The 17,768-nt window shown below is 49.1% G+C and overlaps 1 protein-coding gene across 2 annotated transcripts in view; it reads right to left on the bottom strand.

Moving 5' to 3' along the window:
- Nucleotides 1-17,768, bottom strand: part of APBA2 (amyloid beta precursor protein binding family A member 2) — a 232,690-nt gene that overhangs the window by 196,186 nt on the left and 18,736 nt on the right. For both annotated transcript variants that reach the window (XM_023187701.2, XM_023187700.2), the window contains exon 2: nucleotides 529-638. The gene's annotated coding sequence lies outside the window, so the exon portion shown is untranslated. The remainder of the gene's footprint in view (nucleotides 1-528; nucleotides 639-17,768) is intronic.

Here is a 17,768-nt window from a genome sequence, read left to right as displayed (position 1 = left end):
CTGGGGTGCTGAACAATTTAGGAAATGTTATTGCCAGGTCGAGCGGAAAGAACCTGCCCACTTCCTGCCGGCCCCTCCTCCTAGGTCCCTGGGAAGAACTGACCACCGGGATGCCCCAGGCCCATCTGCACCCCATGGAGAAGGGAGGCTGCCCAAGGAAGCAGCACAGCTCCACCAGGAGGACGGAGGCCTCAGTGCAGCTAGGAAAAGGGACCTGGGGCGTCCCAGCAACAGGATCTCAGAGGTGAGATGGACGGGTTCACAGGGAATGCAGCCTTGTCCTGGCAACTGGTTCCCTGTAAATGTCTGTTCTTCCCCTTTCACCTCAAAATAAATGTAAGTGTACGTGAAGTCTGTGAAAGCAGAAAGCAAAAATATTTAGCGTAGCTGTGTTTCAGTTTTTGTTAGAGAAAGGTGAGGGCCATGGTGGTTATAACCCTTCTTACGGCCCCCAATTAGCACATCAGCCCAGACTCAGGCATGAATGCCACATTAAGTGCAGTGGGGATCGTGACAGGTTCTACTCACTCGGAATCTCCAGACACTGGAAGAGGCTCACCCCGTCTGTCCACGGGACAGTCCTGGCCTGTTGGTGGTTTGTCCACAGGAGATTCGGCAATGCGTAAATATTCAGGAGACTGTAAAGAAAAAGAACACAAACAAATGAAGCATCCACCGGCTGAGAAAGGAAACCGCTGACTCACCCACAGAGGCAGGTGTGGACAGCAACGATGGGCCACATGTGCTTCTGGGAGGCAACAGCTCCCTCTCCAGAATCTCTAGAGCAGCTGGAACTCCAAGGCTCTCCAGAGCGGCCGAATATAGGAAAAACCAAGTCACAGGTTGACCGTGATTCTCCCCCAAGTCTTCAAGTGAACTTTCGTGTTTATTCCCAAGGGTCAGTGAGTACAGACAACTAATGATTTCGGGCCACAGGTAGCAGAGCTGCATGCGAAGTTTGTGGGGAATACATTTTTCAAGCCCTTCTGTAGAAAGATAAGGGAAATCTGGTGCCATTAATATTTCAGGTTTCATTTGCTCTGACAGGAAATGAAACACATTCATCAGGGTTCTGTTCCCAACTTGGTTTTTCAAAGTACAAAATGCTGCATGAGATACGGAGCTTGTGGGATTTGGGTTATTTATCTTAAAATAGTGCATGCCACACCTAGTAGGCTGGGGGATGTTTTTCCAAACACACTAAACAAACCCCCTGCAGAGAAAGGGCGATGGTGCCCACGTGCTGGTGCCCAGAGAAGCCATCAGATTAGCAGGTGACACTGTTTCTCTTTGAGACGCAGGTGGCCATCAGTGCTCAGCCAGCACCCTTACTGAACAGCACCGTCTGCCTGGACTTTGCACAGAACTGAGCTGCAGAGACAGACACTTTGGTCACGTCCCAGCTCTGCCACTGACATCCTGAGAAGACTATGTAACCTGCCTGTACCTCAGTTTCCTTACCATGAAGGATGATGGCAGCACTGAGATATGGGGGTTCAGGCTCCAGCTCCAGCACCTGCTCCCAACCCCTCTCACCCTCATCTTCCTACCACATCAAACGAGGGAGCTGACACCCATTCCTTAAGAGGTTCCTCCAGCTGTAACATCCACAGCTGCTGCCTTCCGACTTGCTGCTTCCTCTCATCTGTGTTTCCTGCCTGGGAGCAGGCCACCCAGCTGGAGACCTCCTAAATCCAAACATTTATTCCCACCCCATGGGCCCACTCTGATACTGAAGCACAAGAGGGAGCAGTGTCAATTCGGGAGAAACCCAGGCCACACCCCACCTGCCTGCTCCCACCGTGTTGTGGGCATGAAGGGCACACCAAGAGCCAGTGACTCTAATGGGGCCCATGGAGACACATGAAGGGCACACCAAGAGCCAGTGACTCTAATGGGGCTCTTGGAGACACAGTGCTGCACGACAAGGCCATGGCCTCCAAGCCATGGTGTGCAAAGCATCTGAGATCCTGGGCCTACGCCCTGCCCATGGCTGCCTTGCCCCATCACACCCCAAATCCCTGTGCCATCTGTGCCTCACCTCTTCTGTGCCCACGTTCAAATCTTTTTGTTGCTGTTGTTCCTCTAGAATCTTCCTGGCAAACTCCTATTCATTCTTCAAAACCCAGCTGGTGCAGGCATCTCTGAATCCTGGGGGTAATCACACACTTCTCAGCCCTGTCTTCTTTCTGCAGTCCTCACAATCATTCGTGACCATTTCTCCCATTTCCTCTCGGGCTCCTACCTGGCCCCGAGAGGGCACACAGTTTACAGACTGGACGTGACGCTTTTGGCCCGTAAACCCTCAAATGCAGCCTTAAAGAAGGAAGATAAATGCAAGCAAATGCAAAGGCTGAGGAGGGGCCTCTGGTACATGAGGAGGGAGCATCAGGCTGGGAGTCAAAAATACCAGGCTACAGAGGAAGGAAGCTGCCACAGAACACGCCACTGACGCCACACAGAGCACCGACAGCCATGCTCAAGCCTGTTCTTATCCCACGGACAAACGGGGCCAGCAGATGTTTCGGACTGAGGAGAGGGTTATCACGTCAATATGGAGCAGGATGAGCTGGGGGAGCAAGGCTCATCTGGGAGTCCCCAGAAAGGAAATGCAGAGGTTGCCCTGAGGGCCGAATGTACACAGCCCCTCTGGGACAAGAGAGCTGCAGGACGCTCACTGAGTCCACACTGCAGGGTGTACTGACAAAGCTGTTCAGGAGACACAGAGAAAGAGTTTCTCCCTGACCTCTGCCTCCTCTGGGAAGAACCAGCCCTGCATCCTGAGCCAGAGAAAGCCTGGCCTGCCCAGCTGTGCCCGTCAGCCCCCACAGCACACCACACTGCAAAACCACCGTTACCTGCCACGGGGCCGTGGGCTGCCACCTGCCGCATGTTCCTGAGGCTAAGCATACAGCCGGTTTGACCCGGAGCAGAGGGACAGAGGTACAGCCCCCCAGGAACCCGGGAGTCAGCGGTTGTTCATTCTCCCTCCATTCAACAACCGCGGGCGGGGCTCAGGCTCCTGGCTTTCTGTGTGTCACAGTGCCCAGCAGATGACCCTCCCTGCAGGGCGTGTGTGGCATCCTGCCTCCTTCCCTTGGCTCGGCCTCTCTCCCAGCCCACCCAGGTAAAAGGTTCGCAGGGAAGGGCAGAACACTCCAGCAACTCTCAGATAATCCCCACAATTGGCTGGGGGCGGTGGCTCACATCTGTAATCCCAGCACTTTGGGAGGCCAAGGCAGGCAGATCACGAGGTGAGGAGATCAACACCATCCTGGCTAACACAGTGAAACCCTGTCTCTACTAAAAATACAAACAAATCAGCCAGGCGTGGTGGCGGCGCCTGTAGTCCCAACTACTTGGGAGGCTGAGGCAGGAGAATGGCCTGAATCCGGGAGGCGGAGCTTGCAGTGAGCCCAGATCAGGCCACTGCACTCCAGCCTGGGCGACAGAGAGAGAGTCCGTCTCCAGAAAAAAAAACAAAGAGAGAGAGAATCCCCACAATTAACTGGCAAGTGGCCCTGCCCAGTCTCGCAGTGAGCGGGCGGGACAGGAACCGCTCACTGATGTGGGCAACAACCCCAAGCAGGACGCCAAGCGACCGGTCGCCCGCTCTCCAGCTGCCATGGCGACACCCGGGCCAGCAGTAGCCTCTGCAGCCCCCTCCAACCGGGATCCTGCATAGGCCCGGCTACAACCACCCCCACCTCCATCCCCATCCCCACCACACCCACACGCATCAGGCACTCCTTTAAAATACATCCTGCCCGAGTGTTCCCACAACGATGCGGACGCCAGAGGAGCACCGGGATTCCTCCTCGCCGTGGCGGAGGCCATCTGCTTCACCTCGCCCACCTGGGAGTCCTGCTTCCTCTGAGGACAGGGACTGGGGCCTGGAGGGGGCGCAGCGCATCCAGGCTGCTCCTGTGTCCCTCTCCCTTCAGGAGTGAGCCACTCCTTTCATGAGTTCTCCCTGTATGCCAGTTGGCCGGGTGGCCATTCCAAAATACAGAAGGGGCTTGGCTGCCGAACACAGCGGCCCGGGTTGAGAGCCGGCTGTGTCACTGACCGGCTCCGTGGAGCCACGAACGCTTCTTTTTTTTTGGTTTCATAAATTGAACATTTATTCCAGTATCGTTCTAATTAAAATCTCTCATAAGCAAAAGGATTTATAATGTATAAATCTCAAAGTTTATAAAAGAGGGCAAAACCTAATCAGTAACACACGTATCTTTTTTTTATTATTATTATACTTTAAGTTCTAGGGTACATGTGCATAACGTGCAGGTTTGTTACATATGTATACTTGTGCCATGTTGGTGTGCTGCACCCATCAACTCGTCAGCACCCATCAATTCATCATTTATATCAGGTATAACTCCCAATGCGATCCCTCCCCCCTCCCCCCTCCCCATGATAGGCCCCAGTGTGTGATGTTCCCCTTCCCGAGTCCAGGTGATCTCATTGTTCAGTTCCCACCTATGAGTGAGAACATGCGGTGTTTGGTTTTCTGTTCTTGTGATAGTTTGCTAAGAATGATGGTTTCCAGCTGCATCCATGTCCCTACAAAGGACGCAAACTCATCCTTTCTTATGGCTGCATAGTATTCCATGGTGTGTATGTGCCACATTTTCTTAATCCAGTCTGTCACTGATGGACATTTGGGTTGATTCCAAGTCTTTGCCATTGTGAATAGTGCCGCAATAAACATACGTGTGCATGTGTCTTTATAGCAGCATGATTTATAATCCTTTGGGTATATACCCAGTAGTGGGATGGCTGGGTCGTATGGTACATCTAGTTCTAGATCCTTGAGGAATTGCCATACTGTTTTCCATAATGGTTGAACTAGTTTACAGCCTTTTCCCTCACCCACGGAGACCACAGGCAACGCTGTAAAACCCAAAGCAGACCGCCTCAGCCTGCAGGCCTTCCCACAGAGCCTGCACCTCCCAAGCGCCCAGCAAACACTCGCGGTGATTCTTACCCCTCTCTGGGCAGAATCCTCGAGACCGACTGGGAGCAGCTTCCTTGCCCCATGGTGGCATCTAAGCAGCAGGTAGCTGTGCTGGGGTAAGGCAGGTGAAAGGAGCAAGGGAGGCTGCTGAGACCAGAGAGGAGCAGAGTGGGGCAGGGGCAGGATGCAGTGAGTGCCGCTCCCCAGAGGCCAGCTGGCCCCCAGTACCCCTGCCCCACGCCGCAGTAAGCCAGGGTGCAAAAGGATGTGACAAGAGGGTCTTCTCAAAACAGCAGTCAGCTAATAAGACAAAAAGCAACTGACGATCTACTAAAACAAAGACATGGTAGCTGAGTCATTCCACATTTGTCAAAACCCATAGAATATACAACACGAAGAGTGAACCCTAATATGTTTGAACTATGGGCTCCAGTTAATAATAATACTACCTCATCAAAGGTAACGAATGTACCACACCAATGTAAGATGTTAATAATGAGGAAATGGGGGAAATGGGGTGAGGGGGTACAGGAGAACTCCCTAAACTTTCTGTTTAATTTCCCCATAAACCTAAAACTGCTGGAAAAAGAAATAAGTCTATTAATTTTTTAATATGGTAGTTGATTGACTCAAAGGGCTAAATGTGAGAATGGGATACCATTAAAGGGAAGATGGGGCTACGGGATTCTCCCAGAATGCAGTGCAAGCCAGACCCTAAGGAAGGAGCCCTGGAGGGGAGCGGGTTTCTCCTGACACTGGTGAGGGCCGTCAGGCTCCGGGCACCATCCCAACCCCCCTCATCACAGTCCCTCTCTCTCCCAATTGAGGAGTGTTCACGAGAATTCTCAGGATTTTAGTTATGTACCGTCTTTCCCCAGTACTGCTCTCCTGGGGGTTTGGAGGGAGGGCAGGGAGGATGGGGACAGCAAAGGAAACCTTAGTAACCATGTCACCCTTTGCCCAGGTCCCTGGCTTCTCCCAGGCTGCCACATTTCCCACCTCATGGCCTCAGAGTCCCCCTCTCTCTATTGAGCTGTTGGCAGCGAACTGCTTTCTTTCTAGCTTTCCCTTTTTTTGCAGAAGTGTATTTCTTTAGAATGAATCTTTCAGAAAGGCAATTCAGCATTCTCTATCAAAACTTTAAACAGGCATATCTTTGTGCCCAAAAACTCCATTTCCAGGAGGACTCACATGTATAAAAAATGATGCTGAAGATTTTCATTGCTGCAATCTTTTAAAAAACTGGAAACCTAAGTACCCATAAATAAGAGAATGTTAAATAAACGACGGCAGAGTTCACGCACTGCAAGAGTCGACGGCGTTTTTAAAGAGGCAGGGCAACGCGCACTACAGGGACGGATCTTACAGGCCTGTTTTCGAGGGAAAACGGCAAGTGAGCTGCAGCGAGCGCACGTGTGTAGATCCCAGTTACAGGTCCGTCAAGATGGCTAGAGAATACACACACTGCCCAGCCCATACACCTCGCAAAGGCACACACAAAGGGGAAACCCCCAAAGGCTTGTCAGCCATGTCCTCTGTGGAGGGGAGCGGGCAGAGAGGTGGGAGCAGAGGAGGCCTGGATATCTTACTTTATTAAAGATGTATGTACTGGTTGAGTGTTTCACCAAAACACATTTAATATTCACCAGCATTTTAATCAAACCCACCTGTGCGTCTTTGAGGGTCTCCTTTTCTAGCTGGGGAGATGTCGGCACTGAGACAAAGTGACCTGTGGGGAACAGCCAGAGACACCCGAAACACAGGAGGCGGTGCTGATCCAAGGGAGGGCAGGACCAGGGGATGTGCCGGCCAGGACAGCCGGGGGTGCGCAGGCGGCAGTATTAATGTGGGAAAACAATCATTCAGTTTCATTCAATGAGTAGTTTGATGCAAATGTGTGGTGTGTATGGGCTGTGCATGGTGTGTGTGTGCTATTGTGTGGTATGTGTATAGTGTGTATGGTGTGTGTAAGATGTCTGTGTGGAATGTGGTGTGTGGTATGGGTGATGTGATATGTATATAGAGTATGGTGTGGTGTGTGTATGTTGTCTATGGGGTGTGTGTGGTGTGTGGTATGTATGGAGGGGTGTGGTGTGTATGGGGTGTGTATGTATGGTATTATGTGGTGTGTGTGTAATATGTATGAGGTGTGTGTGGTGTGTGTGGTATGTGGGGTGTATGGGGTATGTGTGCGGTGTGTGTGAGGTGGGTATGGTATGTGTGTGGTGTGTGTATGTATGCACACACATGCACACCTGTGCACTGCAGATAACAGGCAGGCCGGTGGCCCGGGACACACATTGATGACCAGCTCAGCCGAGGCCAGGCTCAGGTGGGGAGTGGCCAGGCCCCCATCAGCTCAGAACCCTGACTGCACTGAGAGACCAGGAGGAAAGAACGAGCTGTGTCCCCGTTCCTACCCAAAGCAGCTCTCACAAAGGGGCTGATTAGGGTCGTGCAGCCCAGGAATCCTGGGGAAGATATTTTCTGTAACTTTTCTCAGGAAGGGGAGATCCGGAGTGCGTGGGCAGGACCAGTCCCTTATGGGCTGTGCAGCTGAGCGGGGCGGCAGGACCCGGGAAGTGCACTGCACGGGAGGAGGAGCAGCTTGTAGCACAGCTACCCAGCTGCAATCCGGGTGGAATATCCAGCCGCACCCTCAGGCCCCGTGGGTGTCACAGAAGAACAAAGGCACTCCAAAAGGAAGCCACATGCAAGACGGCCCTAAACCCCCAGCCATCCTTCAAATTTCTGCTGCAATTCTGAATCCTTCATCGATGAAGGTGAAATATACAGTATTTTTGTATATACAGATCTTCTTCCAAAACCTGCTTTCCCTTCAAAAGTCACCTAATACCATTGTGCTCTCACACACCAGGCTCGGAGGTGAGCTGCCTCCCCAAGGTCTACACCTCATAGCAGCCCCTGTGAGGGTCCCTGGGACGAGGAGGGGGAGCCTGACCGCTCCCCTCCCCTCTCTCAACTGCAGCACTAATGGAAAGTGCAAGGAGAACATTTCTGACCCTTCCATTAGGAAACACATTCGCAGAATTAAAAAGCAAGTAAGTAATTTTCAGACCAGACACAACAGAAGACTAAAATATTTTTTAAAAACCCAATGTTTCACCTCAAGGACTTCCACATGGAGGGAGAAATAGCCTGCCGTTGGCATAATTATCCAGGACCCCAGTGTTCCTAGAGGGGTGTGTGTGAGTGTACCCCACCGGCCTGCAGCCTGTCACTGCAGCCCAGGACAGGAGGCTCTAGGGAGGGGCCGAAGCTACTCACTGACCCAGATGTCAGACCACAGCAAGGACTCTTCATGAAATAGAATCTACCAAACTGGCTTCAAAGTCACCAAACACAATGAAAGAAACTCGGTGACTTTAAGCTACAACTAGTAGAATTTTTTTTAATTTAAATAAGTGCTAAAGTTCTAAAGACGGTGAGACCCACAAATGGGGGCTCCCCTGTCTCATATGCTGCTGTGGCTCCAAACCCTAGGCCAGCAGCAGCACATACCGGGACTCCACAAGGATTTCCTGAATCCATTCAGACACTGCTACGGAAAGACTGGAGGTCAGCAGACTGTCCCTTTCTACCTCCCGGTGGTAGACTACAGGAAGTAGACAGACACAGATCCCAGGACAGCTTCCGGGGAGTGGTCTGCAAACCTGGGCACAGGGGATTGAAGCCAGAGCCCCTAGGATCCTGGGAGAAGGGACAGGAGGTAGTACTGTGACCTGACAGGTCTCAGAGATGGAACAAGGCGGCAGGTGCAGTGGTGGGCACGGGCCACTGCTGAGCAGCCTGGTGGTCCCAGCAAGGTGTGAAAGGGCACCAAGCCTCCAGATGCTGCCCCACCTGCTCCTCGAGCTATTGTGAGGACAAACCCAGCTGACAGATGTGGAGGCTCTGGTGTCACACACAATCAGCAAGGATCCCTCTATCAGGAGGGGTGGCACATGCTTTCACCTCAGCTACTGAGCAGCCTGACCCAAGCTAACCCCTTTTGACCCAGAAGTTTTTGCACTCGATCCTTGCCCATCTACGGTACACACAAACTGTAGTGCAGACACATGCTGCTTCATATATAATAAACCGCAATGGTGCCTGTCCCAGATAGCGCAGATGCATGAAAACAACTAGAATACTAGAACGCAAGCTCATTGGAGGAATAAAGCCCTCTGGCTCGCCCATGCAGTGCCCAGCACACAGTGCCTAGCACACAGTGCCTCTAGCACACAGTGCCTAGCACACAGTAGGTATTCAACAGGTATTTGCTGAATGAAGAATGAATGGATCAATGGATGTCTTTAGAACCTTTTCCTTATAAACATTTAAATGTGTGCTTTCAAAGTAAATATACACACAAGGTACTCAAGATACCTGCAAGTAAAAGGCCTAGAGAAAAAGAATAAAAGAATCAAAATCAGGATACATTAGGGCCCTCCTCTGACATCTCTGCAGCCTGGAGGATTGCTCAATTATGTAGCGGGGTGCCTGCCAGAAATGAGGCCAGCTCGTCTCCTGCCTCCGGGGAAACTGAAAAGTAAAGAACAGAGACAACTTCTGGGGGTTGCTCGGCTGTGTCCCCAGGACTAAGCTGTAACATCCTGTAACAACCAGGCAGCCATCAGGACTCTCCAGCCTGAGCCCCCTTCACCCTGCTGCTCCAGGAGGTAAGTAGCCGACGGCTGGAGCTCAGGGCTTTCATGGGCTCCTTGCCTTCGCAATGCTGTCTGGGACTGGACGTGGTGCCCAAATACGAGATCCAGTCCTGATCATCCCCCCTGCCTTCTAAGACGCCTCCTCAGTGAGGCCACAGTTTCTACATTTCAGATTTCAAAGCACAAAAGGACAGATCTTTGAATAACCCACATGTCCTAATCCGTAGCATATTCTCAGAAACACAGTCTCTCCTCCAGTCTTTCCTGGAAATGGCCTGACTCTTACATGTCACCAAATGAATGGGAAGTAGCATCTCCACGACACAAAATATGAAAACTGGAAACACTTCCAGGTCTTCCAAATAGCAATAAAAATTGTTGAATAGAATTTCATATTAAGCCCATTTAATAGAAGTCAAAATATCTCAAGCACGTAAGCTATTAGAGGGAACTTATATGAAACTAAAAATTCAACCATACAGCAACGTAAATAGAAATGAAAAAGTGAAAAAAAAAATCACTTCATTGCTATACAGGATTTCCAAAGATGATGCTCCTGAAATCGCTTTTAAAACAATATGTTCCAACTTCCCACTAATCCAAATTACTCTAGTGACGTCTGGCTTCAGCAGCTCACTGCAAATATGCAGCCTCATTATTTCACTTGGAATGGTAATAGCGAGGAAGCATCTATTTCCATCCCTCCGTCACTAAGACTAACATAAACCTATAATCTGCACTGAAACTGTTCCACTTCTGATTAGAATCAGAAACCCTTCCAGATGGGCTCAGCATAGCCAAGGGGGGACTGTCCCACAAGGCCCCGGTGTAGGGGTGGGCAAAGGAATCACGCAGCAGCTACCTTTTGTTTTTTCAAATGTGAAACATCTCTGAATGGCTAAAGCAACATCTATTTAATTTAAATGCTCTATTGAGATGAAGAGAAAGAAAAGAATACATGCTCAGCTCCAGAGACATGTAAATGAGATTGGAGGACAGAAGGAAGTACATTAATTCCCTCCACGACCCCTGAATAACAGCGGTGGGTCTGAACATCTTATCTCCACGAAGCAGGCCAGCAGGCAAGCCAGCTGCCACCTCATCCTGTGCAAACCACAGGCACCGTCCCCAAACCAGGCAAAGGACTATCTTATTTGTTCAGCAAAATGGTCCAGGGTTGGTAGCCGAGTTTTCTTCCCAACAAGACCTAACTGCTGTCATCTTTCTCTGGGACCCAGCCTCCCTGAATAGAGTGAGAGGCGGCCAGCAGAACCCAAACTGTTCTGCCCACAGGCTCCTCCCCACAGAGCACAGCTCAGTGCAACCGAGTCCTCAAATCCAAGACGCAAGAATCCATGAAGACAAAACTTTCTGCTCCAGAAGGTACTTACAGGAAGTCAAAATTAAAATCACATCTTCTTATGGTTCTTTTTTTCTAACATAATCAATTATTTCTTACTGCAAAACCTAGAAGATGTTTACCATTTATAACCGGAAATCGTTCCTCAGAAAATAACCACAGAATGTAAATTATTCAGTGACCCATCTTTCTGGAAAAGAACAACCCTGTCTGAAATGGAGGTACTGCCCCAAAAATCAAGATGACGGGCCTTGAAACTCTAAATATCTGAATTTTTAAATAGCTTCTCATCAAGCCCATTTAATAGAAACTATGTCAAGCAGACATACTATTAGAACTGATATGAAAATAAAATTTCAAACTGACACAGCTATATAAAAAAAAAAATGAAAAGAGAAAAATCGCTTCATTGGCTTTTAGGATTTCCAAAGATGACGTTAAACCCAGTCGTGGTTCTGATCTCCAGGAAAGCAGTTGCTGTGGTACAAAAGGACAAGGGTTAAAAGAGAACAGTGGGACCTCTCTTTCCCAACTAACCCAGGCGGTGTGACGCAGAGGCTTTCAGCACAGCCCAGAGTGCCCGAGACTGAAAACTCCTTCACCAACCCCGCCATGGGTGGGAAACACTCGGATCTTCATTCCTGTGACACAAGACCTTGAAGGTTGCTGAAAAATGCTAGTCCTATCCGACTGAGGCAGCATTTTCATTTGTTGCACACCATTAAGATGTTGGCAGGAATCATTGTGCTAGATACCATGATCCCACCAATCACCGAGCACTTCTCATTTCCTGCCCCGGTGCTGTTGGATACCTTCGGCAAGCTGCCATCCCTGCCCACCCACCTGAGGACAGAAACCTCCAATCCCGCTTTGCCAGAACTGACCAGTGTGTCTGACAGATGGTCAGTCCTTTGCTGTACATGGCCCTAAAAAAAGGAGACAATTCTTTCGCTCAGACCAAAGTAAACAAATGCTGAAAGACCTTATAATGAAACATCACATTCCCCAGTCTGGACTTCCCCACTCCGCTGGCCATCCTTGTCATTATTTCGGATTTTAATTCTACTGGTGGCTATTTTTCACCTCTCTAAAGAATGTTAAACTCTCTTTCCGGGTATACCAACTTCGGATAATATGTATTGGCATCCCATTATGAGAGGTGAGCTTTGCAAGCCACGACCTACCAGGCTCTGGTGCAAGTGACCAGAGGATCGCACCAGCTACTGCAGTCACGCAGAGGGGCTTTCCATTCTTAGCAAGAGCACTGGGATAAAAGAGAGCCTTTCAGGAGCTCCCACCTAATTCTGGGAACACAGAAGCATCCTTTAGAAGCCCTGTGGTCACACAGCCTTCAGGATGGATACAGGCTCTTTTCTTTTCTTTTTTTTGAAGACGGAGTCTCGCTCTGTCACCCAGGCTGGAGTGCAGCGGCACAATCTTGGCTCACTGCAAGCTCTGCCTCCCAGGTTCACGCCATTCTCCTGCCTCAGCCTCCTGAGTAGCTGAGACTACAGGCACCCACCAACAGGCCCGGGTAATTTTTTTCATTTTTAGTAGAGACAGGGTTTCACCGTGTTAGCCAGGATGGACTCGATCTCCTGACCTCGAGATCTGCCCGCCTTGGCCTCCCAAAGTGCTGGGATTACAGGTGTGAGCCACCGCACCCGGCCGGCTCTTTTCTTAACTTTATAAAGCCCCGGATAGGCTGGTAGTAACGTGGCATGTCGCTGCTGCACTTTGGGGGCAGGAACTGGCTCCTGCTCCAGTTTGCATCCTGTGTGCCCAGCACCTGCGCCCAGCATCCAGCTCAATGCAGGATGAGCAGGTAGCTTTGGCCTGTCCACCCAACCCTTGCAGAGGCGACCAAGATGAAGTCCTCATTGGCATCTTGGATTCTTTCTACTGTGTGAGATATTCTCGATGTCCAAGGGATGAACCGCAAACAAAACATGGTCTATCCATACAATGGGGGCAGTAAACAGGCCTAAGAAGGAAGGAAGTTCTGACGCACGCTACAACACAGGTGGGCCTTGAGGACGTCACACGAAGTGAAAGAAGCCAGTTGCAAAAAGACAAATGATTGTATGATTCCACTCAGATGTGGCACCTGGAGTCATCAAATTCACAGAGACAGAAAGTAGAATGGTGGCTGCTGGGGGCTGGGAGAGGCGGAAGCGGGGCCGGGAGGGGCGGAAGTGTTTAATGGACACAGAGTTTCAGACTGCAAGATGAAGAAGTTCTGGAGATGGATGGTGGTGATGGTTACACAACACTGAGTGTATTTAATGCCACAGAATCATACACTTAAAAGTATTTCAGATGGTAAATGTCATGTTATATGTATTTATCACAATTTTTAAAAACTAAAACTATTAAGATATCCTTGATGTCAGATGCCAGGAGAGGGGGGTCAGGCATCTCACCAGTTGATTCTCCCAGAATGTTTCCTCCATTGAGTAAACAGGAGCCTCAGTGTAAAATCAACAATAATCTCAGTGGGCCGGGCGCGGTGGCTCACGCCTGTAATCCCAGCACTTTGGGAGGCTGAGGTGGGCAGATCACGAGGTCAGGAGTTCGAGACCATCCTGACTAACACGGTGAAACCCCATCTCTACTAAAAATACAAAAAGTTAGCCAGGCATTGTGGCGGGTGCCTGTAGTTCCAGCTACTTGGGAGGCTGAGGCAGGAGAATGGCATGAACCCGGGAGGCGGAGCTTGCAGTGAGCCGAGATCGCGCCACTGCACTCCGGCCTGGGCGACAGAGCGAGACTCCGTCTCATAAATAAACAAATAAAATAACTTCAGAGGAGTGATTCCATCAGGGAGTGACAGGGGCATGACTTACTATTGGAGGACAAGGCAGGAGTCACGGAAGACGGCCCACGCTTGCTGTGAACTGTGAGGAGCATGCAAAACCTCTTATCCAGGCCCAGAGGACTGCCCTGTCCACAGCACAAGCAGCTCAGGGCCAACGGCTGGCTCAGGAAAACCCCAGGGTCCAGCCGGGTCACAGGCACAGGCCTGCACTCACAGGGTACTTCAGAGAGGACAGAGGTGTCACTGCAAATGCATAAGAGGGTATTTTCACCAAAGGTAAAGTGGATTTTTAAAGAACATTAAGGTTTTTAAACAGATTTTAGAAATGAAAGGGATCCCCCTGCCTATGTCAAGAACCTGAGTTTCTTTCTGATACTTGGGAAGGCCCCTTTAGAGTTGGTTCAAATAGAAAACACACCATCGGTGGCCACTCCCCTGGGGAAAGGCAGACTTTACGGCTGAAAGGGTCACCTGAGTGCTCCTGGTTTTCAGCACCACACGGAGTGGCTCAGGTGCCCATTCATTTTATGAGCCAGCCTCACAGAGAGGCATAGATACGGGGTCATATCTGTGATGGGACACAAGCTCTACCCTTCCCAAGCATTGATCCTGAGATTGATCAATCCTGAGCATTGATGTCTGTGAAATCAAATCACTTAGGTGCAGAGACGCCACAATGACCATCCCGCCAGGGGCTCCCGCCTGATTCCTCCCACATCCTGGTCAACATTCCCGGCCAACAGGGGAGCCCACGGACAGCTGCTCTGCCTGGCTCCTGCTGAAAGGAGGATTCTAGTCAAAGGATAATAGAAAAAGGTTAGGGGGAAATGAAAAAAGAAGAGGAATGAAGAGGTAATGGCCCTTTAAGATAACAAAGTCTTACCAAAAGCCACGGTAACTTGCACGGTGGATAGTGGCACAAGAATAAAGCAGCAAATTAGAATGGAGAATCCAGAAACACAGGAGAAACACTCAGAACACAGCAGCAACTTAACCCATGAGAAACCTGCCAAAACAGAGAGGTCAAAGTGGCTAACTAGGAAATTAGGTTGGAAAATTGAATACTCCTACAAAGAAATCTACATCCCCAACCCACACCATAACTAAAATACATTTTAGATTGAATAAGAGATGTAAAGGTAAAAAAATCTGGACTATCAAGTATTAGCAGAACATGCAGGAGGGTGTTACATATATTAGGGTAGAGAAACCCTTTCTCTAAGTAAAATACAAAATTCAGGGTAATTAAAAAAGCAACCTTGATAGATTTAACAATGTAAAAATTCCAAGTTTTTGCATTGCCAAATATGTCTTTAAACACAATCATAGGACAAGTGGCATCTGAGAAAAAATATCTGCAACGTATACAGCAAATGAGGAATAACGCTATGTACCAAGAACACCTATAAATCAACAACAACAAAAAAATCTTCAAAAGTCAAGAGGAAAAGAGGCAAGGATGAAAAAGAGAATTAGAAGGAGAAATTCAAATCAGTATTAAGCACACAAGAAGCAGCTTGTTGTCATTCACAATTTTTACAAATACAAAATGAAATAAGCTATCACCTGATACCCACATGACTGAATGAAACCACAAAGACTGATCATGTCCAGAGGGTGTAGGTGGGGACACCGCTGCCCCACACACCAGCATCATTTAAAATGGTCACCACCTGTCCAGGGAGCAACTTGGCAATATCTGTTGACACCCTGAATGCCCAAACCATTCAGCCCAGCAAGTCCACTTCTAGGAACCTATGCCAAGAAAACAACCCAATGCAGACGCAAGGGTTTAATGTATGAGACTCCACATGTCAGCATTCTCCGTGAGTGTGAAAAATGGAACAACCCTAAAATTCAATAAGTAAACGGTCACATATTGTGCAAGTGTCGGAGAGACCAATGCTGCTTCCAGCTTCATCCAAGTCCCTCCAAAGGACATGAACTCATTCTTTCTTATGGCTGCATAGTATTCCACGGTGTATATGTGCCACACTTTCTTTATCCAGTCTATCATACGATCTGCACGTGTATCCCAGAACTTAAAGTAAAAGTTTTTAAAAAAAGAATAATGCTGCTATGCACAACAGACAAGGAACCATGGCTAAGACACACAGCTGGAGGATCGAACTGCAAATCTTATTTACAATAGGATCTCATTTTGTTGAAAAATACTTTCAAAATATGTATTTGTGCAAAAGACAAGTAAAATATTTCCACAGACAGAAAAAAAAAAGGGACGAATCTCCACCAAACTGTAATAATGATTATCCTTGTGGGCGCTGAACAGGGCAGTGGTGAAACTTGGGGGGAAGCTTTCATTTTCTATTCTACATGATGCATTTCCGTAAAGTTCGAGTCCTTATAACTAGTACATTTTAACTTCATAATCAGAAAAAATATTTAAAGGATCTCAAGATCTAGCATGTTAGACGCCAGCCCCCACTGAAGGAGCCAGGATCCTTCTCAACCCCAAATTCCACTGCCAGAAAAATGGCACCTTTCTCCTCTAGAGACACAAGATAATTGCTAGAAGACAGGATTTTTAAAACAGAGATATCAAGCCAGGTTCAGTGGCATGTACCTGTAGTCCCAGCTACTCAGGAGACTGAGGCGGGAGGATGGCCTGAGCCCAGGAGTTCAAGTCCAGCCTAGAAACAACATAGCAAGACCTGCACCTCAAAACGCAAAACAGAAACTACAGATGGCAGATCTATTTGTTTTAACGATTAGCTCTGCTGGGGAGTGCTGCCCCTCAGGCCTTGACCTACCCAGGCAGCCTCTAGTTATTAAAGACTTCTCAGTATTGGAGAATCAAACAAAATAGACAAGCACCTTAAAATTCACCAGAAGTTCCCAAGGGATTTGCTTCTATGCATAGAAAATAGTCTAGTCCGTTTTTCTGAAAACTTGCTTCAAAGTCCAATTTTGGGGAATTGATGTAGTTGGTTCCATTTTAACCTCTTCAGCCAGAGGAAATCTAAAAATTCCTCCTCCCAGCTCAACAGAGCAAATCCACCTACTGCTTCTGCAAAAGAAGGACAAAGATCCTCCTGGGGCCGCAGAATTCAGCAGCTTCTCCTTGGATTCCTAGGACGACCAACAGCTCCGGGACACCAGGCCAAGCTTCAAAAGGCAGCCTGCCAGCCATCGGACTCCCAGGCACCTGTGCAGTCCCAGGCGGGTGAGCAACTGGGGGAGGGCTTGGTTTCAACCTACTTGCCAGATCACCAGCAAAATAAGACATGTTTAAAAGAAATAACTGCACATGAGCCAGGGCTCTGGTCCCCAGCCCATCAAGTCAATGGGCCAGCCCCTCAGTGTGCTGGTGAGCGGGACAATCAGAAAAGGCCGCTCTCCCAGGAATAACTAAGTCTCTCTCCAGCCCCACTCCCACTGCCTCGTGTGTCATGGGAAGTCTCTGAAATTCTCCACCGGCTTCCCCACACGTTCTTGATTTCCTCTCCAAACGCCATCAGCCAGCCTAGGAAGCTGGGTCACAGGGAGTCTGCCTGCTGCAGACACTGAGGGGTGCTGCAACGCTGTTTGCTGGACACAGAGAGTCTGCGTGCTGCAGATACCAAGGGGGGCCGCCAACACTGTTTGCTGGATGCTGCTCAATGTTGTACCATCAAATGGGTGTGAGGAGGAAGGGAAGAGGAAAAAGGAAGGAAGAGGGGAGGGCAACCCCTCCCCTCTCACTGTTAGTGGGCAATAAAACTTTTCCGGATGTCAATCAAAAAAGCCTTAACGTTTTGCCCAGCCATTCTACTCTTGTAAATTTATCGTAAGGGATCATGAATATCTGCCAATAAAAAACAAAACACACAACTACAAGGATATTTATTACAGCATTCATTCATAGCAGAAAAACATTCTAAACAAATTCAATGTCCAACCCTGGGGCCCAGCTCCAGAAAGTACAAACTCGTATGGCTGGGTGTGGAAGAAACCGTCCATGAT

This window comes from Piliocolobus tephrosceles, chromosome 6 (genome assembly GCF_002776525.5).
Source record: "Piliocolobus tephrosceles isolate RC106 chromosome 6, ASM277652v3, whole genome shotgun sequence".
Classification (NCBI taxonomy): Eukaryota; Metazoa; Chordata; class Mammalia; order Primates; family Cercopithecidae; genus Piliocolobus; species Piliocolobus tephrosceles.
The sequence above is the reverse complement of the archived record's forward strand: the minus strand, read 5'-3'. Positions and strand labels throughout refer to the sequence as shown.